General features: G+C 42.5%; 1 pseudogene; it reads left to right on the plus strand.

The window, feature by feature from the left end:
• Positions 1-17579: 17579 nt before the first annotated feature.
• Positions 17580-19581, plus strand: LOC105463176 (trifunctional enzyme subunit alpha, mitochondrial pseudogene; annotated as a pseudogene).
• Positions 19582-25704: the final 6123 nt, after the last annotated feature.

Raw genomic sequence — 25704 nt, forward strand, 5'->3', positions numbered from 1 at the left:
CAGTATCCTTCCAATTGCTTGGCAAAACCTGGGCAGAGTGTCTCTCAACTCCCCTCTTTCTTTTAAATCCCATGCACACTCCATTAGCAAATCCTGTTATCTCTGCTTCCAGAATATATTCACAAACTGATCACTTCTCACCACCACCTCCAGGTCCAAGCAAACTGGATTAGTACATTTTGCCTCCCAACTGGCCTTTCTGCCTTCCCCTTCTTCGATTATAGTCTGATCTCCACACAGCAACTAGAGTATTCATTCTGGAACATTTAAGGTCATGTCACTCCCCTGTCATAACCCTCCATGGCTTCCCATTCTCTCAATACAGGCCAGCAGCCTGAGATGGCCCACAAGCCCCGCTACCATCTGCTCTGCTTCATCCCTCTGGCTGCATGTGCCTCCACTTTCTCCCTTGCTCACACAAAGAGCACACACTCCTTCCTCTGCCCTTGAGGGTCTCTCTGCTGAAAAGTTATTTTTTTGTGTATGGTTGTGGCTTACACCGTCATGTATTTTACGTCCTTATTCAAATACTCTCTGGTATTTGAGATTTGTCCTAGTCACCATATCTAAAATATCAACCAAATCTCACCATTCTGACACTCCCTTGTCCCCATCCCCTAAATTATTTTTCTCTTTAGTACTTATCACTTAAAATACACTCCTCAGTAAACTAAAGACAAGTAAAATAATCTGTTTAAATTATTTTTTAATTAGCCATGAGATTCGAAATAATAATTAGTTATAATTATTTCCAATAATTATATAATTATAATCATTACTATTTTGAGGCAGAGTCTCTCTGTGTCACCCAGGCTGGAATACAGTGGCGTGAACATGGCTTACTGCAGGCCTTGACCTCCTGGGCTCAAGTGACACTTCTGCCTCAGCCTCCCGAGGAGCTGAGACTACAGGCATGTGCCACCACACTCAGCTCATTTTTGTATTTTTCTTTAGAGATAGGGCCTTTCCATGTTGATCGGGCTGGTCTTGAACTCCTGGGCTCAAGTGATCTGCCCACCTCAGTCTTCCAAAGTGCTGGGATTACAGGTGTGAGCCACTGCACCTGGCCTTGTCTAAATTACTATTGCTGAAAAAATTCCTCAGGGCACCAGCAAGATAGTAGACGGTAGTTGCCTTTGGCACTCTCAGTTCTATAGGACAGTTGATCAAGGAGCAGAATGGAGACTCCAAATTCATCTGCAGTGTCCACTGGAAGGTGCAGGCGTTTGAAATCTGATCCCTTTAAGTTGTATCCTCAGATGTCAGTTGGGCTTTTATCATATTTTCACCCATTTGTCAAGAGAATAACACACAGGTACACACAATTGGGTTGTTTTATTGTTTTAAATAAAAATGGCATAGATTTAAGGTGCATAACATGGTGTTTTGATATCCATAATGAAAGGATTACTACAGTCAAGCTAATTAACTTATCCCTCTCCTCACATAATAACCTTGTATGTGCAAGTGTGTGTGGTTACCGCACCTGAAATCTACTGTCTTAGAAAATTTCCAGTATACAATTTTTTCTTTTTGAGACAGAGCCTCACTCTGTTACCCAGGCTGGTGTGCAGTGGCATGATCTTGGTTCACTGCAGCCTTGACCTCCTGGGCTCAAACAGTCCTCCCACCTCAGCCTCCCGAGTAGCTGAGACCACAGGTGCACACCACCACCCTGGGCTATTTAAAAAAAAATTTTTTTTTGTACAGAGAGGGTCTCACTATGTTGCTTATTTGGGTCTTCAACTCCTGGGCTCAAACAATCCTCCCATCTCAGCCAAAGTGCTATGATTACAGGTGTGAACCACTGGCCTGGCCCAATATAGTATTTTTTAACTACAGTCATCATGTTGTGCAATAGATCGCTAGACTTATTAATCCTGTATAACTGCAACTTTGTACCATTTGAGCAATGTCTTCCCATTTTCCCTACCTCCCCATACCTAGTAACCACCATTTTACTTTCTTTCTTTTTTTTTTTTTTTTTTTTTTTTTTTTGAGACGGAGTCTCTGTTGCCCAGCCTAGAGTGCAATTGCGAGATCTTGGCTCACTGCAACCTCTGCCTCCCAGGTTCAAACGATTCTCCTGCCTCAGCCTCCCAATTAGCTGGAATTTCAAGCATGCACCACCACGCCCAGCTAAGTTTTGTATTTTTAGCAGAGACAGGGGTTTCACCATGTTGGCCAGGCTGGTCTCAAACTCCTGACCTCAAGTGATCCACCGACCTCTGCCTCCTAAAGTGCTGAGATTACAGGCGTGAGCCACTGTGGCTGGCTCACCATTTTACTTTCTGCTTCTATGTATTCAACTTTCTAGGATTACACATGTAAGTGAGATTATGCAGTATTTTTCTTTCTGTGTCTGACTTATTTCACCAAGCAGAATGTCCTCCAGATTTATCAATGTTGTTGCAAATGGCAAGATCTCCTTTTTTAAAGCGGAATAATATTCTTATTCTGATATATACATATATATATGTGTGTATATATATATATCACATTTTCTTGATCCATTCATCTGTCAACAGACACTTACGTTGTCTCCGTATCTTGGCTATTGTGAATAGTGCAGGAGTGGACATGGGAGCTATCTCTTCAAGGCACTGATTTCATTTTCTTTGGGTGTTTACCCAGAAGCAGGATTACTCAATATGGTAGTTCTGTATTAGAAGTTTTGAGGATCGCACAGTAGTTCTATTTTTAGTTTTTTTTTTTTTGAGAAACATCCATACTGTTCCCTATAACAGTTGTGCCAACTTACATTCCCACCAACAGTGTACAAAGGCTCCTTTTGCTCCACATTCTCACCAACACGTGTTTTCTTTTGTCTTTCTGGTAGCAGCCATTCTAACAGGTGTGAGGTTATGAGATAGGAAAAAATAAAAATGTAAAATGTGAAACCAAAAGTATATAATAGGGGCCAGGCACAGTGGCTCATGCCTGTAATCCCAGCACTTTGGGAGGCCAAGGCAGGCGGTTCGGGGTCCGGAGTTTGACATCAGCCTGGACAACATAATGAAACCCCATCTCTACTAAAAAAAAAAAAAAAAAAAAAAAAAAAAAGCCAGGTATGATGGCAGGCGACTGTAATCCCAGCTACTCGGGAGGCTGAGGCAGGAGAATTGCTTGAACCCGGGAGGTGGAGGTTGCAGTGAGCAGAGATTGCACCACTGTACTCCAGCCTGGGTGACAGAGTGAGATTCTGTCTCAAAAAAAAAAAAAAAAGATACATATGAACAGCCAGATGAAAGTACAGAGGGTAAGAACGGGAGGGGTCTGAGCACAGAAGCTTCCTTCCCCTAGACTTGGGGTGTGCCATCCTCCCGCTACACAGATATATTTACCAGCTCAGAAGCTCTTTGAACTCCATAGTTCAGGGATTTTCATGGAGCCTTGGTCATGTAGGCACGATTAATTATGAACTCTATTCCCAGCCCCTCTCTTCTCTCAGGAGAACGGGGAGTGGGGCTGAAAATTCTAAGCTTCTAGTCATTACTTGGTCTTTCTGGGGACTGGCACCTCTTCTAGAGCTTATCGGGAGTCATCTCATTAGAACAAAATATACTCCTGTCATCCAGAAATCCCAAGCTGTTCAAAAGCTCTGTGTCAGATGCTCTTATCACTCAGGAAATTCTCAGGGCTTTAGGAACTCCGGGCCACGAACCAGGGGCAGAGACCAAATATATATTATTCTTATTCTTTCACAGAGATGATATCTCATTGTGATTTTGATTTGTATTTCCCTCATGATTACATTTTCACACACTTGGACAATTGTATGTCTTCTTTTGACAAATGTCTATTCAGGTCTTTTGTCCATTTTTAATTGGGTTATTTAGGTGAGAATAAATATGATTTAAAAGCTGTTTGTGGACCAGGCGCGGTGGCTCACGCCTGTAATCTCAGCACTTTGGGAGGCTGAGGTGGGCGGGTCACTTGAGGTCAGGAGTTCGAGACCAGCCTGGCCAACATGGTGAAACGTCGTCTCTACTAAACATACAAAAATTAGCTGGGCATGGTGGCGCGTACCTATAATCCTAGCTACTCGAGAGGCTGAGGCAGAATTGCTTGAACCCAGGAGGCGGAGATTGCAGTAAGCCGAGATCACGCCATTATACTCCAGCCTGGGCGACAAGAGTGAAACTCCATCTCAAAACAATTTTAAAAAGCTGTTGGACCCCCAGAAATACTGTAAGTCTTGAGAGAGATGTAACTGTGTTCTGAGTCACATATGGTTGCAACATCTGCTTCTCAAGTTATAGACTAACCCACTTCCTTATTTTTCTTGTACTATATAGTAACTAGAGAAAATTAAATGACATCAAGGACAAAAACCTCTTGCCTTGTTAATTAATGACGCTTATTATAGATTAACTTCTCCTTTGTCATCTTGCTTTGCTTAGATCAGATGACAGAAAACATATGACTATTACACCCTCTGCAAAAGATGCTATATGTACCCTTCCAAAAAAGAAACACTGCCTATAGTCAATCAAATTGTTATAACTATGCACCAACCTTGTATGAAAAATGTTGTAATTATGCATAAACTCCTGTGTCTCTACCTGTATAAATGATACTTTAACTTCCCTAGTTTGGAACACTGACCCCATTTCCTTGGAGCTGGTGTTCTTAATGGACTATCTTCAAACTTTGTCCTTGAATAAACTTTATTTAAATTAGATTCTGACCCTTTTGATTATTTTAGGTTGACATTTTTGTTTTGGTACTAAGTTGTATGAATTCCTTATATATTTTGTATATTAAATCCTGTTCACCTTTTTTTTTGGAGACGGAGTCTCGCTCTGTCGCCCAGGCTGGAGTGCAGTGGTGCAATCTCAGCTCACTGCAAGCTCCGCCTCCCGGGTCTACGCCATTCTCCTGCCTCAGCCTCCCGAGTAGCTGGGACTACAGGCGCCCGCCACCTCGCCCGGCTAGTTTTTTGTATTTTTTAGTAGAGACGGGGTTTCACCGTGTTAGCCAGGATGGTCTCGATCTCCTGACCTCGTGATCCGCCCGTCTCGGCCTCCCAAAGTGCTGGGATTACAGGCTTGAGCCACCGCGCCCGGCCAGGTTTTTTTTCCTTTTTGAAACAGTGTCTCGCTCTGTCACCCAGGCTAGAGTCCAGTGATGCAATCACAGCTCACTGCAGCCTTGACCTCCCAGGCTCAAGCAATCCTCCTGCCTCAGCCTCCTGAGTAGCTGTGACTACAGACGTAAGCCACCATGCCCAGATGATTTTTATACTTTTTTTGTAGAGATAGAGGCCTCACTTTGTTGCCCAGACTGGCCTTAAACTCCTTGGCTCAAGTGATCCTCCTGCCTCAGCTTCCCAAAGTGCTGGAATTATATGCATTAGCCACTGCACCTGGCCAGACATTAACCCTTTCATCAAATATATGATTAGCAACCATTTTCTTCTAACCTATAGGTTGGCTTTTCATTTTGATGACTGTTTTCTTTGCTGTGCAGAAGCTTTTCAGTTTGATTTAGTCCTGCTTTTTATTTTTGCTTTTGTTGCCTGTTCTTTCGGTGTCATAGCCAGAAACATCATTGCCAAGGCCAATGTCAAGAAGCTGCCCATTCCCACCCCCATTTTCTTCCAGTAGTTTTTTGGTTTCAGGCCTTATTTAAGTCCTTAATTCATTTTAGTTGATTTTGGTGTATGGTGTAAGATAAGGGACCAATTTCATTCTTTTGCACGTGGATATCAGTTTTCTAACGCAATTTATTGAAGAGACTATCCTTTCCCTACTGTGTATTCTTGGTGCCCCTGTTGAAAATTAGTTGACCTGCTGGGTGTGGTGACTTACACCTGTATTTCCAGCACTTTGGGAGGCCAAGGTGGGTGGATCACTTGAGGTCAGGAGTTCAAGACCAGCTTGGCCAACATGGTGAAACCCCATCTGTACTAAAAGCACAAAAATTAATCAGGCATGGTGGCTCACACCTGTAATCCCAGCTACTTGTGAGGCTGAGGCAGGAGAATCGCTTGAACCTGGGAGGTACGGGTTACAGTGAGCTGAGATCATGCCACTGCACTCCAGGACAGGCAACAGAGACTCTGTCTCAAACACGCACACACGCACACACACATGCACACACACAAAGAAAATTAGTTGACTTTGTATGCCGGAGTTTATTAGGGGTCTTTCTATTCTCTTACATTAGTCTACGTGTCTGTTTTTATGCCAGTACCATACAGTTTGACTACCATAGTTTTGTGATATAATTTGAAATCAGAAAGTATGCTGCCTGTAACTTTGTTCTTCTTTCTCAAGATTGATTTGTGTATTCAGGGTCTTTTGTTCCATACAAATTTTAGAATTGTTTATTTCTTTGAAAAATGGAATTTTGATAGGAATTGTGTTTAATCATTTAATCTCTATGTCCCTTTAGTATAAACTTTTTTTTTTTGAAGGAGTGGAGTGCAGGCTGGAGTGCAGTGGCATGATCATGGCTCACTACAGCCTCGATTTCCTGGGCTCAGGTAATCCTCCCACCTCAGCCTCCTGAGTAGCTGGGACTACAGGTATGTGCCACCATGCCTAGCTAATTTTTGTACTTTTTGTGGAGATGGGGTTTTGCCATGCTGCTCAGGCTGGTCTCAAACTCCTGGGTTCATGTGATCCGTCTGCCTCGGCCTCCCAAAGTGTTGGAATTATAGGTGTGAGCCACTGTGCCAGGCCAGTATAGACATCTTAACAATATTAACTCTTCTAATCCATGAACACAGGATATCTTTCCACTTATTTGTCGTTATCTTCAATTTCTTTCATCAATGTTTTAAAAGTTTCAGTGTATGTATCTGTCACCTCCTTGGTTAAGTTTATTCCTAACTATTGTATTATTTTTGATGCTGTCATAAATGAAATTATTTTCTTGATTTCCTTTTTGGGTAGATCTTCGTTCTCGTAAATAAATGCAACTAATTTTTGTATGTGGGTTTTTTAATCCTGCAAGTTTACTGAATTTATTAGTTCTAATCTTTTTTTGTGTGTGGACTCTTTAGTTTCCTACATACAGAATTATGTCATTTACAAAGAGAAATAATTTTACTTCATCCTCTCAAATTTGGATGCCTCTTATTTTTCTTGTGTGATTGTTCTTGCTAGAACTTCCAGCATTATGTTGAAAAGAAGTGGCAACAGTGGGCATCCTTGCCTTGTCCCAGATCTTAGAGGAAAAGTTTTCAGCTTTTCCATTAATTTTGATGTTAGCTGTGTGCTTTTCATAAATAGCGTTATTGTGCTGAGGAATTTCCTTCTATACCTATTTTGATGAATTTTTTCTACCATGAATGAGTGTTGAAGTTTGTCAAATGTTTCTACATCTCTTGACATGATCATGTGGTTTTTAATATGACATAGCACATTGATTGATTTGTATGTGTTAAATCACTCCAAAGGATAAATCCCACTTGGTCATGGTGTAGAATCTTTTTGATGTGTTGTTGAATTTGGTTTGCTACTATTTTATTGAGGATTTTTGTATCTATCACATATTTCTTCCTTCCTTCCTTCCTTTCTTCTTTCCTTCCTTCCTTCCTTCCTTCCTTCCTTCCTTCCTTCCTTCTTTCCTTCCTTTCTTCCTTCCTCTTTCTTTCCTTCTTTCCTTCTTTCCTTCTTTCTTTCTTTCTTTCTTTCTGAAACTGAGTCTTGCTCTGTCACCCAGGCTGGAGTGCAGTGGTGCAACCTCAGCTCACTGCAACCTCTGCCTCCTAGGTTCAAGTCATTCTCCTGCCTCAGTCTCCCAAGTAGCTGGGATTACATGTGTCCACCACCACACTTGGTTAATCTTTTTTTTTTTTTTTTTTTGAGACGGAGCCTCAGTCTGTCGCCCAAGCTGGAGTGCGATGGTGGGATCTCAGCTCACTGCAAACTCCGCCTCCTGGGTTCAAGCGATTCTCCTGCCTCAGCCTCCTGAGTAGCTGGGATTACAGGCGCCTGCCACTATGCCGGGTTAATTTTTGTATTTTTAGTAGAGATGGGGTTTCACCATGTTAGTCAGACTGGTCTCCAACTTCTGACCTCAAGTGATCCGCCCGCCTCAGCCTCCCAAAGTGCCGGGATTACAGGCACGAGCCACCACGCCCGGCCAATTTTTTTGTATTTTCAGTAGAGATGGGGTTTCACCATGTTGGCCAGCCTGGTATCAAACTCCTGACCTCAGGTGATCTGCCCACCTCGACCTCTCAAAGTGCTGGGATGACAAGGCGTGAGCCACCGCACCCGGCCTTTCACATATTTCTTAATGGCAGCTCTTTTAAACACACACACACACACACACACACACACACACACACACACTCACATCCTTACTGAAACTGAAATTGTTTTTTAAAGCCCAATAGTTTCCCTCACAAGGGCCCTCTTTCTTCCTGCTCAGCCTCTGACTAGGGAATGATCCCATTCTCTATACAAAAAATCATCTAAAAAGTTCAGCCAACAGCTAGAAAGCAGAAAAGCTGGGACTGAGATTTGAATGCGTCAGCCTTATTCCAAAGCCCATGCAATACTCTCAAGCTGGTAAAATCAACCCCACAGACCTTAATCTATCTGACCATATCAATTTAGAAATCTTCATCAGAGCTACAGAGAAAGATCCCCCCGCCACCTCCACATAACTGTATCATTTAGAATTGGTATATATCAGGCAAACTCAATAAATGGCTTATGCAAGAAAGACTTTGTCTTCCACCCAAAAATGTAGACAATTGACCTAGCAAGTATCAAATCTAAATCTAGTTGAAACATGGACCTGTACTTCTTTGGAGCTCCCTGTTTTATCAAAAGAGGCTCTGTTGGCAGAATTATCTGTAGATATTTGTTTACTCTATTTTATAAAGTGTATTTGCTATGGTGCTGGCAAAACCTAATAAACACAACACAAAATACAGTCTACATTCCTGTATAATGTCTCTTTCTGTTTTGAAAATCTTGTCAGTATATAGACTGTAAAAAAAGATTCTCTCTAACATATATCAATCCGTTTTAGATATTCAGCATTTGAAAATGAAGTTCCTGAAGAGAAACAAATATTCTGTTTGTTTTGATGTTCTACCCCTTTGGGGTCAAGTTAAAAAAGTGATTTTATGAGAAATGTATAAAGATTACCTTTGAAAGTGAAATTCATTCATCTGATTAATATTTATTAAATGCCTATTATGAGAGAGCATAAGGGGAACATCGAAGGTGAATACTGGTGTGCATTATAGGTCTTCAAGCAGTTTATAATGTTGTTAAAAGCTTTAAAAGTAGACATGATACTTAAAGGCAGTCGCAATGGCTCACGCCTATAATTCCAGCACTTTGGGAGACTGAGGCAGGCAGATTACCTGAGGTCAGGAGTTTGAGACCAGCCTGACCAACATGGTGAAACCTTGTCTCTACTGAAAACACAAAACTTAGCCGGGCGCAGTGGTGCATGCCTGTAGTCACAACTACTCGGGAGGATGAGGCAGCAGAATTCTTTGAACCCGGGAGGCAGAGGTTGCAGAAAGCCGAGATTGTGCCACAGCACTCCACCCTGGGTGACAGAGTGAGATTCCGCCTCAAAAAAAAAAAGAAAAGAAAAGACAAAATACTTAAATGACTGACAATATTAAAATAAATAGCTATAAAAGACAAATCTAAAAATTACTGAATCATGGCATCTCAAAGTTGAAGGAACTTTAGTGTTTCTTTAGCCGTATGCTTTTCAAAATGGGACATGCACATCTGGAGATATGCTTATTTTTTGAGGGTGCAGCAATTGATCAAGGATAAGTTGAAGCGACAGGATGGACATGCCATGCTTTCCTGGAACATAAAGGTTTCCCAAAAATTAGAGGAAAACATTATTTTTATTTAATAAATTATTTAGAGAAGAATGTAATATGCACATTAATGTCCTTATACTTATGTCTTTTCCCCACTTTTTAATTTTATTTTATTTTATTTGAGGAAAATTAGAGGAAAACATTATTTTTATTTAAAAAATTATTTAGAGACGAATGTAATATGCACATTAATTTCCTTATACTTATGTCTTTTCCCCACTTTTTTTTTTTTATTTTTATTTTTTGAGACAGAATCTCACTGTGCCACCCTGGCTGGAGTGCAGTGGTACAATCTTGGCTTACTGCAACCTCCATCTCCCAGGCTCTCCCACCCCAGCCTTTCCAGTAGCTGGGACCACAGGCACCCACCACCACACCTGGCTAATTTTTGTATTTTTTATAGAGATGGGGTTACGCCACGTTGTCCAGGCTGGTCTCGAACTCCTGGACTCAAGACATCCACCTGACTGGGCCTCTCAAAGTGCTTGGATTACAAATGTGAGCTACCACACCGGGCCTTTCTTTTCCCCATTATTATCTTCTACTCTCATGAGCAAAGGAAAAGGCCTCAAGACATGGAAGACTTCAACAATTTTTGTTTTCCCCTGTCTGCATAGTAAACCCACATGTAGCAGGCCTACCAGTGTGGTTGCTAATATAGCATCATGAAACTTTTAAAGATCAAACATAGATTCCAAGTAAGTTGATTGATTTGCAATTATACCCTCAGATGCTCAGCATTTCTTAGTTTGCTCTTCTTTATATAGACAGTTTAATGGGGAAAAACTGAGAAAAAATGATTCTCTAATTCTCTGTAAAAAGCATGAATTCTTGCTAAAATTTTCCAAATGTGGTCTCCTACTTTTTTTTTTTTTTTTTTTTTGAGACAAGTTCTTGCTTTGTTGCTTTGTTGCCCAGGCTGGAGCACAGTGGCGCAATCTCAGCTCACTGCAGCTTCAACTTCCTGGGCTCAAATGATCCTCCCACCTCAGCCTCCTGAGTAGCTAGGACTACAAGCATGTGCCACCACTCTCAGCTGATATTTTAATTTTTTATAGTGACAGGATTTCACTGTGTTGCCCAGGCTAGTCCTGCACTGCTGGGCTCAGGCGATCCTCTCGCCTCAGCCACCCAGAGTGCTGGGATTACAGGCATGAGCCACTGCACCTGGCCTCTCTTACTCTCTTGTACAAACCCGGTATGGTTGGCCCTCTATATGCATGAGTTCCACAGCCTTGGATTGAAAATAATTGAAAAACAAACAAAATAACAATTAAAAATAATACAAAATTTAAAAACAATATGGTATAGCAACTATTTACATAGCATTTACATTGTATTAGGTATTATGAGTAGTCTAGAGATGACTGAAAGTATACAGGAGTATGTGTATAGGTTATATGTAAATACTATGCCATTTTATATAAAGGACTTGCGCATCCTCGGATTTTGGTATCTGAGGAGGGTCCTGGAACCAATCAATCCCTCGTGGTTCCCAAGGGACAGCTGTACCAGGATATGCATCATCCACTTTGTGGCATGAGTTCAGAGGAAGAAGAAAACCATGGTAGATAAAAGCTACAATAATAAAAATAATTGAAATAATCACAAGTTTAATGATATACAGGCAGTGCTTGATTGAGACTTTGATGAATAGATAGGATTTGAATGTTTATCATTCGAATAATAAAATGAATAGAAAATATTTGACTATTCATTTATCTTCATTGAGGATGGGGCAGAGAATTCTGGGAAGAGAGTATAGTGTAATGAAACCAGCATGGTCTTCGAAGACAGAGAGACTTGGGCCCAAGATCTGTCCCCTTTTATTTTTTCTTTGAGACAGGGTCTCACCCTGTCACCTAGGCTGGAGTGCACTGGTGCAATCATAGGTCACTGCAGCCTCCAACTGCTCAGCTCAAGCGATCCTCCTACCTCAACCTCCTGAGTAGCTGCGACTACCGACATGTGCCACCACACCCAGCTAATTTTTGTATTTTTTGGAGAGACAAGGTTTCCCCATGTTTGCCCAAGCTAGTCTCAAACTCCTGGGCTTAATCGATCTGCCTGCCTTGGCCTCCCAAAGTGCTGGGATTACAGGAGTGAGCCACCGTGTCCAGCAGATCTGGCGCTTTCCCTTAGGAAATGTATGGCATTGGGAAAGAATTCCTTCCTCACAAAGTCATCCTGATGGTTTTCCTAGCTGCTGTGTGTGAATCTGAAAGCATGGCATCTGGGATATGTAAAATATGCTTGATAAAATTTCTCATCTCTCCAGGTGACAGGAACAGCATGAGCTTGCTGTCCTCCCAACCTTGCTGTTCCTGTCATCTTCTCTCCAGGTGACAGGAACAGCAGGGTTGTGAGGACTTGCTTCTGATATTTTAGCAACAGTTTGAGCTCAGTCTGGTTTGAGTGAAGGCTCACAGTAAAGCTATGATGACATAAAATTAAGATGCTATTCATATTTTATATAATCTTCTTAAGAAAAACTCTAACAAAATCCAGAGTTAACTAACTTACATGTAGCTATAAAATTCTTTATGTTAAGGAAATCTGATTTGTCCAGCATAAGAAAATACTTTATTTCTTAGAAAGCAATATTCCCTGTTCACCTTGCTTCTTCTAAAGGAATAAAAGTTATATCTCTTATAATTACAGAAGCATTTTCTCTTTTGGGGGATTTGGAGTTAGTGAGACTGAAAAACAATTTTGTGGGGTTTCATTCAGCTATTAGTTATTTTCCTTACTAACTACTCTCTCCCCTCACCAACTTCTATTGAAAAACCACAGCACAACCTGGCTAGTTCATTTTTAACAAAAATAACATGACTTGGAAATTGTGCTGCTGGTGCACATCTGGACTTCACCACTTAATCCTCACCATGAGAAGCACAAGGTGAGGTTTCATTATGGCCACTATGTGAAGCCAAATTGGGGACTTCCCCTGGGAGTCTCCAGGGTGTACATTCCTGTGTCCGAGGCCAGCATGCTCCGGCAGTGACTCCCCAGGCCACTATTTTTGGACACCAGCTAGATTGTTCAATATGATACTTTGTTGTTTTTTAAAAGAGCTCAAAAAGGAGTCTGTGTGGGTGAAAGTGTGATTTTTGGAGTGCTTCTACTTCTGCATTCCCCGATTTTTGTTTTTCTCAGTTTGCTGCCAGCCATATTACAGAACTTCTCTGGGGTATGAAGAAGTTGAGTGACAGGCCTTTATGCATATACAGGAATTACTCATTCAACTTCTGCTGTGCAGCTGCCCAGGACTCTTCAAGGATGAGAGAACAGTAAACAAGAATGTATCAAAAATCTAGGACTGGGCAAAGGGCTAAAACAAAAGAATTATTTTTAATGGGAAAATGAACTAAGGAACCTTCTCTGATCATGCACATATAAGATATAGAGTAGCAGGAAAAGTTAGGTTTTGTAATCTAGCACGTAGAGATTTGAATTCTGTCTCCACCATTTCCTAATCATCCTCCTCCTCCACATTTCTTTGAATGTGTTACCTAATGTCACATGTTTCAGTTCCTCCATGTATAAAATGTGATCAAATAATAGTGATAATAGCTAATGTTTATTGTTTACTTACTTTATGGAAGCACATTGCATATAGTATCTCCTTTAAATCCAAGAGGTAGGAAATATTATTATTCCTATGTTCAGGCATAAATATCTGAGGTGGCTCAGAGGTGAAACAGCTATTTTGCAGGATAGCCAAAGATAACATAGGCCAGGCATGGAGGCTCATGACTGTAATCCCAACACTTTAGGAGGCTGAGGCTCATGGACCACTTGAGGTCAGGAGTTTGAGACCAGCCTGGGCTACATAGTGAGACCCTGTCTTGAAAATGATAATAACATAAACAAGTGTCTCACAGAAGTTACTCTATAAATAACAACTATTTTTATAAAATATTATCTTACAATAACTGGTATATTTAATAACTGGTATATTAGAAGATGAGATATTTCAATGCCACACCTCTACAACCATTTGATCTTTGACAAACCTGACAAAAACAAGCAATGGGGAAAGGATTCCCTATTTAATAAATGGTGCTGGGAAAACTGGCTAGTCATATGCAGAAAACAGAAAACTGGACCCCTTCCTTACATCTTATACAAAAATTAACTCAAGATGGATTAAAGACTTACATGTAAAACCCAAAACCATAAAAACCCTAGAAGAAAACCTAGGCAATACCATTCAGGACATAGGCATGGGCAAAGACTTCATGACTAAAACACCAAAAGCAATCGCAACAAAAGCCAAAATTGACAGATGGGATCCAGTTAAACTAAAGAGCTTCTGCACAGCAAAAGAAGCTGTCATCAGAGTGAACAGGTAACCTACAGAATGGGAGAAAAAATTTGCAGTCTACCCATCTGACAAAGATGTAATATCTCAGCATCTACAAGGAACTTAAGCTAATTTACAAAAAAAAAAAATAACCTCATCAAAAAGTGGGCAAAGGATATGAACAGACACTTCTCAAAAGAAGACATTCATGTGGCCAACAAACACATGAAAAAAGGCTCATCGTTACTGGTCATTAGAGAAATGCAAATTAAAATCACAATGAGATACCATCTCACGCCAGTTACAATGGTGATTATTAAGTCAGGAAACAACAGATACTGGTGAGGCTGTGGAGAAATAGGAATGCTTTTACACTGTTGGTGGGAGTATAAATTAGTTCAACCATTGTGGAAGACGGTGTGGCGATTCCTCAAGGATCTAAAACCAGAAATACCATTTGACCTAGCAATCTCATTACTGGGTATATACCCAAAGGATTATAAATCATTCTACTATAAAGACACATGCACATGTATGTTTATTGCAGCACTATTGACAATAGCAAAGACTTGGAACCAACCCAAATGCCCATCAATGATAGACTGGATAAAGAAAATATGGCACATATACACCAGGGAATACTATGCAGCCATAAAAAAAAAATGAGTTATTGTCCTTTGCAGGAACATGGATGAAGCTGGAAGCCATCATTCTCACCAAACTAACACAAGAACAGAAAACCAGACACTGCATGTTCTCACTCATAAGTGGGAGTTGCACAATGAGAACACATGGACACAGGGAGGGAAACATCAAACACCGGGGCCATGTTGGGGGGTGGGGGGCAAGGGGATAGAGAGCATTAGGACAAATACCTAATGCATGCAGGGCTTAAAACCTAGATGATGGGTTGATAGGTGCAGCAAACCACCATGGCACATGTATACGTATGCAACAAACCTGCAAGTTCTGCACATGTATCCCAGAACTTAAAGTAAAATTTAAAAAAAAAAAAAAAGAATAACAAAAATTTCATCCTTCTACTTCAAAGCTTCTCTTTAAAAAAAAAAAAAAAAAAAAAAAAGAAGATGTGATATTTCAAAAATATAAGTTGTGACCATCCACAAGTTATCTGCACCCATGGTTCAAAGTTTTCTGATTAGTTATGAAATATGAGTAGATTTATGGTTCTCACATTTTGGTGTGAGTGAGTGAGTGCATAAAATTGCAGATTCCACAAATTTTGACTTCGTGCATCCCAGGGCTCTGCGTTTTTGAAAAACATGCCAATAATTCATTCCAAAGCTGGTGGTCAGTTTGGAGGCGAACTTTGATAAATATTGGCCTAGAAGATTTCCAAAGTCTCATCCAGCTCTAAAATGACAAAATAAATTTTTTTTAAGCTGTCATGGGGTTACGGGGGAAGGAGGGCAGTTTTCAACGAATTGAAATGCCAGGGAAAATTAGAGGTGTTCCAAATTACATGGAACTCTTCACAGGGTTTTTTTCTCTTTGTGGGTAGATACATTCCAAAGACCAAATTCCATATTAGTTGTTTGCTCAGAGATGCAATGTAAGGTCTGATATGATTCCAAAGATTAGTAGAGTAAATATTGACCCAGTTAGCTCTAAAATGGATGAGGGACAGTTCCTAAGGAAATTATAGCATATTAGAAACACCATGCCATCTGTAGAATTGCCATTCTCATCTCTAAAGATACTTCTTTCCAGAGATTCTTGAAGTCCTGGAACCATGTTGGCAAATTCTTCCTCCTCGGCTCTTTTTTTCTTTTCTTTTTTTTTTTTTTTTTTGAGACGGAGTCTCGCTCTGTCGTCCAGGCTGGAGTGCAGTGGTGCAATCTCAGCTCACTGCAAACTTGGCCTCCCGGGTTCACGCCATTCTCCTGCCTCGGCCTCCTGAGTAGCTGGGACTACAGGTGCCTGCCACCGCACCCGGCTAATTTTTTGTATTTTTAGTAGAGACGAGGTTTCACCATGGTAGCCAGGATGGTCTCCATCTCCCGACCTCATGATCCACCTGCCTCGGCCTCCCAAAGTGCTAGGATAGGAGTGAGCCACTGCACCGGGCTGCGTTTTTTCTTTTAGGGTCTGCACTGGTGATTGCCTTTCTTTTATGATAATCTATTCAGTCACTACTCATCAAATCACAACCCCTCTCGTTTTCATTAAAATCAGTGTCCTTAATGAGATTTGAGAAGCAAACGACATGAACAGCTCCAAATTCTTTAGTTCACACTGCAGCCAGTTTCCCCCTCCCCACAACCCCTCACCCCTTTTGCCCACCGATCCACACACTCCCCACCCGCATCCACACATTGGCTAAAAGTAGCAATCAATGAGGGCCTTTTCACTTTGTTACCAGAGGAGGAAAGGAAGAGTCAACCATCTCAGCACAGTTAGAAAACAACACTAGTAACTCACTCAGTACATGCCAGCACTGTGGGTAATTTATTCAGCCTGCCCCTACCTCCATGCATTCAGGTTACTTTAGACCTCCATCCACAGGTTCCCTAAAGGAGGCATGGCTACAGCAAAAATTAAATAAAATCAAAATTCTCCATTGAGACAATTTTCCTGGATGTGCTCTGTAATTAGTTATTTATGCTCCATGCAAATAATCCTAAAATCTTAAGACATACTAGAAAGGTCACATTGTGCATGATTTCATTTATATGGAAGTATTCAATTTATATGAAAATATATCCAGGATAGGTAAATCCCTAGAGGCAGAAAGCAGACCAGTAGTTGCCCAGGAGCTAGAGAGGAGACTAGGGAGTGGCTGCTTAAGGAATGTGGGCTTTTCTTTTGGGGATAGGAAAAAATTTTGAAAATAGAGGTGGTAGTTACACAAGTCTGTATATGCTGAATGCCACTGAATTGTATACTTTAAAATGCTTAATACTATGTTATGTCAATTTCACCTCAATTTTTTAAAATCTTGATTAAGAGGAAAACTCCTCCGCTCGGCCGGCCCCGCTAAAAGCGCTCTCCACTGCTGTCCTCTTCAGCTCAACATGGTGGCCTACTGGGCGATTGGCATCCTCAGCCACTTCTCTGCCTTCAGGATCCTCTGCTCCCAAAGTTATATATGCTGCAGTTTTACAGTCTTCCGCTTTGCTGACCAGAACCCATATGAACCACGGAGTCAAAGGGGATGTGGCAATTATTCGAATTAACTCTCCCAATTCAAAAGTAAATACACTGAATGAAGAGCTGCATTCAGAGTTCACAGAAGTTATGAATGAAATCTGGGTTACTAATCACATCAGAAGTGCCGCCCTTATCTCATCAAAGCCAGGCTGCTTTATTGCAGGTGCTGATATCAACATGTTAGCCACTTGCAAGACCCCTCAAGAAGTAACACAGATGTCACAAGAAGCATAGAGAACATTTGAGAAACTTGAGAAGGTCACAAAGCCTGTTTGATCCATCAATGGATCCTGCCTGGGAGGAGGACTTGAGCTTGCCATTTCATGCCAATACAGAATAGCAACAAAAGACGGAAAAACATATTAGGTGCCCCTGAAGTCTTGCTGGGGCTCTTACCAGGAGCAGGAGGCACACAAAGGTTGCCCAAAATGGTGGGTGTGCCTGCTGCTTTTGACATGATGCTGCCTGGTAGAAACATTCATGCAGACAGGGCAAAGAAAATGGGACTGGTTGACCGATTGGTGGAACCCCTGGGAACAGGACTAAAACCTCCAGAGTAACGGGCAATAGAATACCAAGAAGAAGTTGCCATTACTTTCGCCAAAGGTCTAGCTGATAAGATCTCTCCAAAGAGAGACAAGGGATTGGTGGAAAAATTGACAGGGTACGCCATGACCATTCCATTTGTCAGGCAACAGGTTTCCAAAAAAGTAGAAGAAAAAGTGCAAAAGGAGACTAAAGGTCTTTATCCTGCGCCTCTGAAAATAATTGATGTGGTAAAGACTGGAATTGAGCAAGGGAGTGATGCTGGTTATCTCTCTGAATCTCAGAAATTTGGAGAGCTTGCAATGACCAGTGAATCAAAGGCCTTGATGGGATTCTGCCATGGTCAGGTCTTGTGCAAGAAGAATAAATTTGGAGCTCCACAGAAGGATGTGAAGCATCTGGTTATTCTTGGTGAAGGGCTGAAGGGAGCAGACATTGCCCAAGTCTCTGTGGATAAGAGGCTAAAGACTATACTTAAAGATGCCACACTCACTAGGCTAGGCCAAGGACAGCAACAAGTGTTCAAAGGATTGAATGATAAAGTGAAGAAGAAAGCTCTAACATCATTTGAAACCTCCAGAGGAATCATTTGAAAGGGATTCCATCTTCAGCAACTTGACTGGGCAGCTTGATTAGCAATGTTTTAAAGGTCGACATGGTGATTGAAGCTGTGTTTGAAGGCCTTAGTCTTAAGCACAGAGTGCTAAAGGAAGTAGAAGCGGTGGTTCCAGATCACTGTGTCTTTGCCAGTAACACATCTGCTTTCCCAATCAGTGAAATCGCTGCTGTCAGCAAAAGACCTGAGAAGGTGATTGGCATGCACTACTTCTCTCCCATTGACAAGATGCAGCTGCTGGAGATGATTACAACTGAGAAAACTTCCAAAGACACCAGTGCTTCAGCTGTAGCAGTCGGTCTCAAGCAGGCAAAGGTCATCATTGTGGTTAAGGATGGACCTGGCTTCTATACCACCAGATGTCTTTCGCCCATGATGTCTGAAGTCATCTGAATCCTCCAGGAAGGAGTTGACCTCAAGAAGCTGGATTCCCTGACCACAAGCTTTGGCTTTCCTGTGGGTGCCGCCACACTGGTGGATGAAGTTGGGGTGGATGTAGCGAAACACGTGGCGGAAGATCTGCGCAAAGCCTTTGGGGAGCGGTGTGGAGGTGGAAACCCAGAACTGCTGACACAGATGGTGTTCAAGGGCTTCCTAGGTTGCAAGTCTGGGAAGGGCGTGAATGTGAAGAGTAAGAATTTGAATTCTGACGTGGATAGTATCTTAGTGAGTCTAAAGATGCCTCCTAAGTCTAAAGTCTCCTTGGGCGAAGACATCCAGTTCCGCCTGGCGACAAGATTTGTGGATGAGGCAGTCACGTGCCTGCGAGAGGGGATCTTGGCCACACCTGCAGAGGGAGACATCACAGCCATCTTTGGGCTCGGCTTCCCGCCTTGTCTTGGAGGGCCTTTCTGCTTTGTGGATCTGCATGGCACCCAGAAGATAGTGGGCCGGCTCAAGAAGTATGAGGCTGCCTGTGGAAAACAGTTCACTCCATGCTAGCTGCTGGCTGACCACGCTAACAGCCCTAATGAGAAGTTCTCAGTGAGCGGGTCTCATGCCTCACTCGGTCAGTGCACTAACCCCAGGTGCAGGCAGTGCTGGTTTTCCAACAGAGTGGCGTCTAGATTTATCAGAGTAACGAGAAGGAAGACAAACCCTGGCATTGGGTTTGCTCCCTGATTAAAGTGCCTTCAGCCAAAGACCATCTCTCCCTCCTGGTGAAGTCTGACTGTGAATTCGAGTTTGCACTTCCTATCGGAAGGTGGAACCCGCTGTGCTCATTGTGTAAGCCCTGAGGCCTAGAGTGGCAGCCAAGAGCCATCTGGAGCCATCTCTGCCTGTTCCTCCCAGGAGGCCAGGGTGGCCAGGGGTGGGGAGGGCAATTCTGCACCCAGCCAAACACGTAACAGTAAACTCTGTATCAGTGTCTCTGCCTGGTTTTTCCTTTTTCTTCTGTCTTCGCCCTTCTGGTTGAGATGCCTCCTTCGAAAAGCAAGCTGGAAGAAAGCCCTGTGCTTTGGGAGTAAGAATGCTTGTGCAGAATTCTAGGCAGCACCTTAGGGAGGGACTGTGATGAGAGAAAGTGGGACCTGGTGGGCTTAAAACCACACACACCTGCCTGTGTAGATGTTTTGCCTGGGCTTCTGCTCACCATGGTGTACCAGGATATTAAAGCTCTTTCCCCAGGAAAAAAAAAAAAAAAACAAAACTGATTAAACTCAGAGACTTCTAGGGACTGAATAGCCAGAAAAAAGAAACAAGCAATGACTGGGCTGTTCTCTCTTCAGGTATGTTATTAGTTTGTACAATCAGAGGAGAAAATCCATAAATAAGGGGTGCAAAAATGACAAGGGCTCTGGGACCGAGAAGAAAGAACAGATATGGGAATGGGAGGAAAGAGCCCAGGATATCAATGGAAAGTTCACTTGGCCAAAACTAGGCAGCAGATGTGAAGAGGGGAACTAAAGGCGGTGAGCAGATGTATGTTTTCCCTGAACAGGAGGACATGTGATACATTTATAGTATAATTTAAAGCATTACTTAGTTTTTTATTATCAAAAATGATAAAAACTTGAAAAGAAAACAAAAAAATGAATGTCATTGTAGGAGGCAAAAGGTGTTATTAAAAGCAGAAAGAAACAACTTGAGCAATAAAGAAGTGACTCTAGGCCGGGCCTGGTGGCTCACGCCTGTAATCCCAGCACTTTGGGAGGCTGAGGCAGGCGGATCACGAGGTCAGGATTTAAGACCAGCTGACCAACAGATGAAAGCCCCTCTCTACTAAAAATACGAAAATTAGCCGGGTGTGGTGGTGCGCGCCTGTACTCCCAGCTACTCAGGAGGCTGAGGCAGGAGAATCGCTTGAACCTGGGAGGCGGAGGTTGCAGTGAGTGTGATTGTGCAATTGCGCTCCAGCCTGGGTGACAGAGCGTCTCAAAAAAAAAAAAAAAAAAAAAAAATGAAGTGACTCTAATAAATGCGGAGGCCATGTCTTAGTTAACTCTGCATCCCAGCACTGACCTGGGCACTTGGTGTTCTAAAGTTGTTTGTTGACTGAAGGATAATGACTCACACTTACATAGGGCCTATGTGCCGCGTGCTACTCTAAACCACTTAATTTATTTAATCTTGCAGTAGCCTTAAGGGTTTTGTTTGTTTGTTTGTTTGTTTTTGAGGCAGAGTCTCACTCTGTCGCCCAGGCTGGAGTGCAGTGGCGCGATCTCGGCTCACTGCAAGCTCCGCCTCCCGGGTTCACGGGGTTCTCCTGCCTCAGCCTCCTGAGTAGCTGGGACTACAGGCACCCGCCACCATGCCTGGCTAATTTGCTGTATTTTTAGTAGAGACGGGTTTTCACCATGTTAGACAGGATGATCTCGATCTCCTGACCTTGTGATCCGCCCGCCTCAGTCTCCCAAAGTGCTGCGATTACAGGCGTGAGCTACCGCGCCCAGCCGCCTTAAGGGTTTTATATCACTAATCTCTTTTACAGATGAGAAAAGTGAGGCATAGAATGGTTTGAATCATAATGGTGGCGTGGAGGCTAAAGTAACTCCATCTTGGCTACTCAAACACCATGTTGACTTCTGATTAACTCCCAGTTCCAGTAATACCTCTAATATTTCTGCTTTATCTACTGTTAAGAACACATATTTACCAAAAGTCTAGCCCCTAGATTTAAAAAACCTTGATGTTATCATAAACAGGCACTTACTATGAATCCTGCCCTTAAGCAAATTATAGGTGTGGGGAAAAGAAAGAGATCAGCCTGTTACTGTGTCTATATAGAAAGAAGTAGACATAAGAGACTCACATTTTGTTCTGTATTTGAGATGCTGTTAATCTGTGACCCTACCCCCAACCTTGTCCTTGCAAGAGACATGCTGTGGTAACTCAAGGTTTAATGGATTTTGGGCGTGCAGGGTGTGTCTTTGTTCCTAGAAAAGCTAGATATTGTCCAAGGTTTATCCCCATGTGATAGGATGAAACAATGCCGCTAAAAGGTTTATCTCAAGGCACAGGATTTTCCTTTAAACTTATTCATGTCACAGAGATCCTTGTTCTTATGTCTTACTGTTGATTTCCTCCCTAAAAACGATCCTATTGTCCTGCCACTCCCTTATCTTTAAGATGGTAAAGATAATTATCTATAAATACTAAGGGAACTCAGAGACCGGTGCCGGCGTGGGTCCTCCGTAAGCTGAGCGCCGGTCCCCTGGGCCCCCGCTTTTCTTTCTCTATACTTTGTCTCTGTGTCTTATTTCTTTTCTCAAGTCTCCCGTTCCACCTAACGAGAAACACCCACAGGTGTGGAGGGGCAGGCCACCCCTTCAATAGGCTATGATGCAGGTAGCATTCTTGCCTTTCCCTGAGGAGTCAGCTTCAATTGTCTTACACATCCCTTCTGAAGCACGGATGCCCTTTCCCTACGGTATATAAGCCCTGGGTCTGGGTTGGGGTAACAGCAAGGGGATCCACCATCTTGCAGATGCCTGGGACATGGCTTCTGCTTTTAAGTTCTTATTAAATGCTTTTTTGCTGAGAAACTGGGCATGTCTGCCTCTTTATCTGGCCTTTCAGCTCCCTCAGCCGTTGGGGGTAGGTTTGCACAGGCCTGCTCACCGTAGAACAGGTGGAGTCAGGAATTGCACCCGTATAGTCTAGCTCCGACACATAGGTTATCCTTCCTGAAGGAGTCAGTCAAAGAAATCAGGATAAAGAGAAAGACTGATGAGCCAGTAAACACACTGATTCTCTACCCTTCTGAGAAGGGGAAAAATCGGAACCTCTTTGGCCTTTTCCAGGTTCTTGTTTCTGGTCAGATTCATAGCTAACAGCCACTGGCTGAGTCTCCATAGAATTCCTGGTAGTGTGTGTGATGTGTGAAAACAACAGACACCTGTACTCTGCCTCAACTTTGTTTGTTTTTTGTTTTGTTTGTTTGTTTGTTTGTGAGACAAGGGTCTCACACCTTTTGTTGCCCAGGGTGGCCTTGAACTCCAGGGCTCAAGGAGTCTTCCTGCTTCAGCCTGGGGAGTAGCTGGGATTATAGGCAGGAGCCACCACACTAAGTTTCTCTGCCTCAACTCTGAATGAGAGAGCACTTCACATCCAGTGGACATAAAAGCATTCTGCACCTTGAGGTAAGCAAGAAAACAAATAAGCAGGGCCATAACCTCTAATTCTAATTTCCAAAATAAATGAAACCTTCAAGTCTCCTCCATAAGTTACTGACTCATGAAAAAAACTGCATCTCTGACTTTGCCAATGGCAATCTCTGAAGGTGGGTAATAATCTTTGAGGATATGAGAACCATATGCAAAAAAAAAAAAAAAATCTGACAGGTTGTGGTGGCTTATGCCTATAATCCCAGCACTTTGGGAGGCCGAGGCAGGAGGATCACTTGAGGCCAGGAGTTTGAGACCAGCCTGGCCAAAATAACAAAACCCCAAAATACAAAAACAATTAGGTGGGCATGGTGGTGCATGCCTATAATCCCAGCTACTCAGGAGGCTGAAGCATGAGAATCCCTTGAACCTGGCATGCGGAGGTTGCAGTGAGCCAAGATGACACCACTGCACCCCAGCCTGGGCAACAGAGTAAGACTCTGTCTCAAAGAATTAAAATTAAAAAAAAAAAAAATCCCACCATGAACAGATAAACAGTAAGTCTAGTGACTTTGGGAATCTAATTTGTTTCTCTTTCAGTAGGTTGTATTTTTTATTCCAGGTTTTCTAAGGCGTAGCCTCCCAAACAAACCTTTGGCAAACAAGTAAACTAACTCCTTTGTCTTAGAGTCTTCCTTTTGTGACTGAATGAACTTTTAGACCTTTTAGACCTTTTAGAAGTTTTAGAGTTTTAGAGTTCAGGCATGGTTCTGCTGCACCAAAACCGTGTGAACTTGATTAGGTCTTATTAAACCTTTTTCTCTGTCTGAAAAATAGGAATAATAATACTTCTGCTTCTCTCCACACAAGGAATATGATGTTTGTTTTTAAAAAAGCACAGAACACTTTATGAAAAAGTTGTTGTTATTGTTGTTGTTGTTGTTTTAGTCTATTTTCTGTTATTGAATCTGTTACCCACTGAGTAATTTATAAAGAAAACAAATTTATTTCTCACAGTTCTGGAGGCTGAGAAGCCCAAGAACATGGTGCCGTCATCTGATGAGAGTCTTCCCATGGTGGAAGGACAGAAAGTGCAAGCAAACTGGTGAGGCAGAGAAAAGAAATCGGGCAAAACTCACTTTTATTATAAACCCAGTCTCATAATAACTAACTTACCCCTGCAATAACAGCAGCAGTAATCCATTCATGATGGATTTGCCATCACCCAATCACCTCTTTTCTTTTTTTTTTTTTTTTTTTTTGAGACGGAGTCTCGCTCTGTCACCCAGGCTGGAGTGCAGTGGCCGGATCTCAGCTCACTGCAAGCTCCGCCTCCCGGGTTCACGCCATTCTCCTGCCTCAGCCTCCCGAGTAGCTGGGACTACAGGCGCCCGCCACCTCGCCCGGCTAGTTTTTTGTATTTTTTAGTAGAGACGGGGTTTCACCGTGTTAACCAGGATGGTCTCGATCTCCTGACCTCATGATCCGCCCGTCTCGGCCTCCCAAAGTGCTGGGATTACAGGCTTGAGCCACCGCGCCCGGCCTCTTTTCTTTTCTTTTCTTTTCTTTTCTTTTCTTTTCTTTGACATGGAGTCTCGCTCTGTCACCCAGGCTGGAGTGCAGTGGTGCGATCTTGGCTCACTGCAACCTCCTGCCTCCCAGGTTCAAGCAATTCTCATGGCTCAGCCTCCTGAGTAGCTGGGATTACAGGCACCTGCCACCACACCTAGTTAATTTTTGTATTTTCAGTAGAAATAGGGTTTCACCATATTGGCTGGAGTTGGCAGGTCTTGAACTACTTACCTCAAGTCATCTTCCTGCCTCAGTCTCCCAAAGTGCTGGGATTACAGATGTGAGCCACTGCTCCTGGCCCTAATCACTTCTTCTTCTTTTTTTTTTTTTCAAGATGGAGTTTTGCTCTTGTTGCCCAGGCTAGAGTGCAATGGCACAATCTTGGCTCACTGCAGCCTCCACCTCCTGGGTTCAAGCGATTCTCCTGCCTCAGCCTCCCAAGTAGCTGGAATTATAAGGTGCCCGCCCCTACACCTGGCTAATTTTTTGTATTTTTAGTAGAGACAGGGTTTCGCCATGTTGACCAGATTGGTCTCGAACTCCTGACCTCAGGTTATCCACCAGCCTCAGCCTCCCAAAGTGCTGGGATTACAGCATGCCCGACCCCTAATCACCTCTTAAAGACCCCACATCAATTAAAACTCAACATGAGTTTGGGAGGGGACAAACATTCAAACCATAACAATGGTTTGAGTTCCAAATACCAAACTTCTAAAAGTTCTAAAAGTTCATTCAGTCACAAAAGGAAGACTCCAAGACAAAGGAGTAGTTTACTTGCTTGCCAAAGGTTTGTTTGGGATGCTACACCTTAGAAAACCTGGAATAAAAAATACAATCTACTGAAAAAGAAACAAATTAGATTCCCAAAGTCACTAGACTTACTGTTTATCTGTTCATGGTGGGAGTTCCAAATACCAAATCCCAGAGTTCCAAATACCAAATTTGGATTAATTCCACTTTAAAAAAAGTTTTACTTTTAAAAAATTGTTTTACAGACAGGATCTCAATCTGTCACCCAGGCTGTTGTACAGTGGTACCATCATAGCTCACTGTAACCTCGGCCTTGTGGGCTCAAGAAATCCTCCTGCCTCAGCATCCACAGTAGCTAGGACTACAGGGGCAGCTA

This window comes from Macaca nemestrina, chromosome 10 (genome assembly GCF_043159975.1).
Source record: "Macaca nemestrina isolate mMacNem1 chromosome 10, mMacNem.hap1, whole genome shotgun sequence".
NCBI lineage: Eukaryota > Metazoa > Chordata > Mammalia > Primates > Cercopithecidae > Macaca > Macaca nemestrina.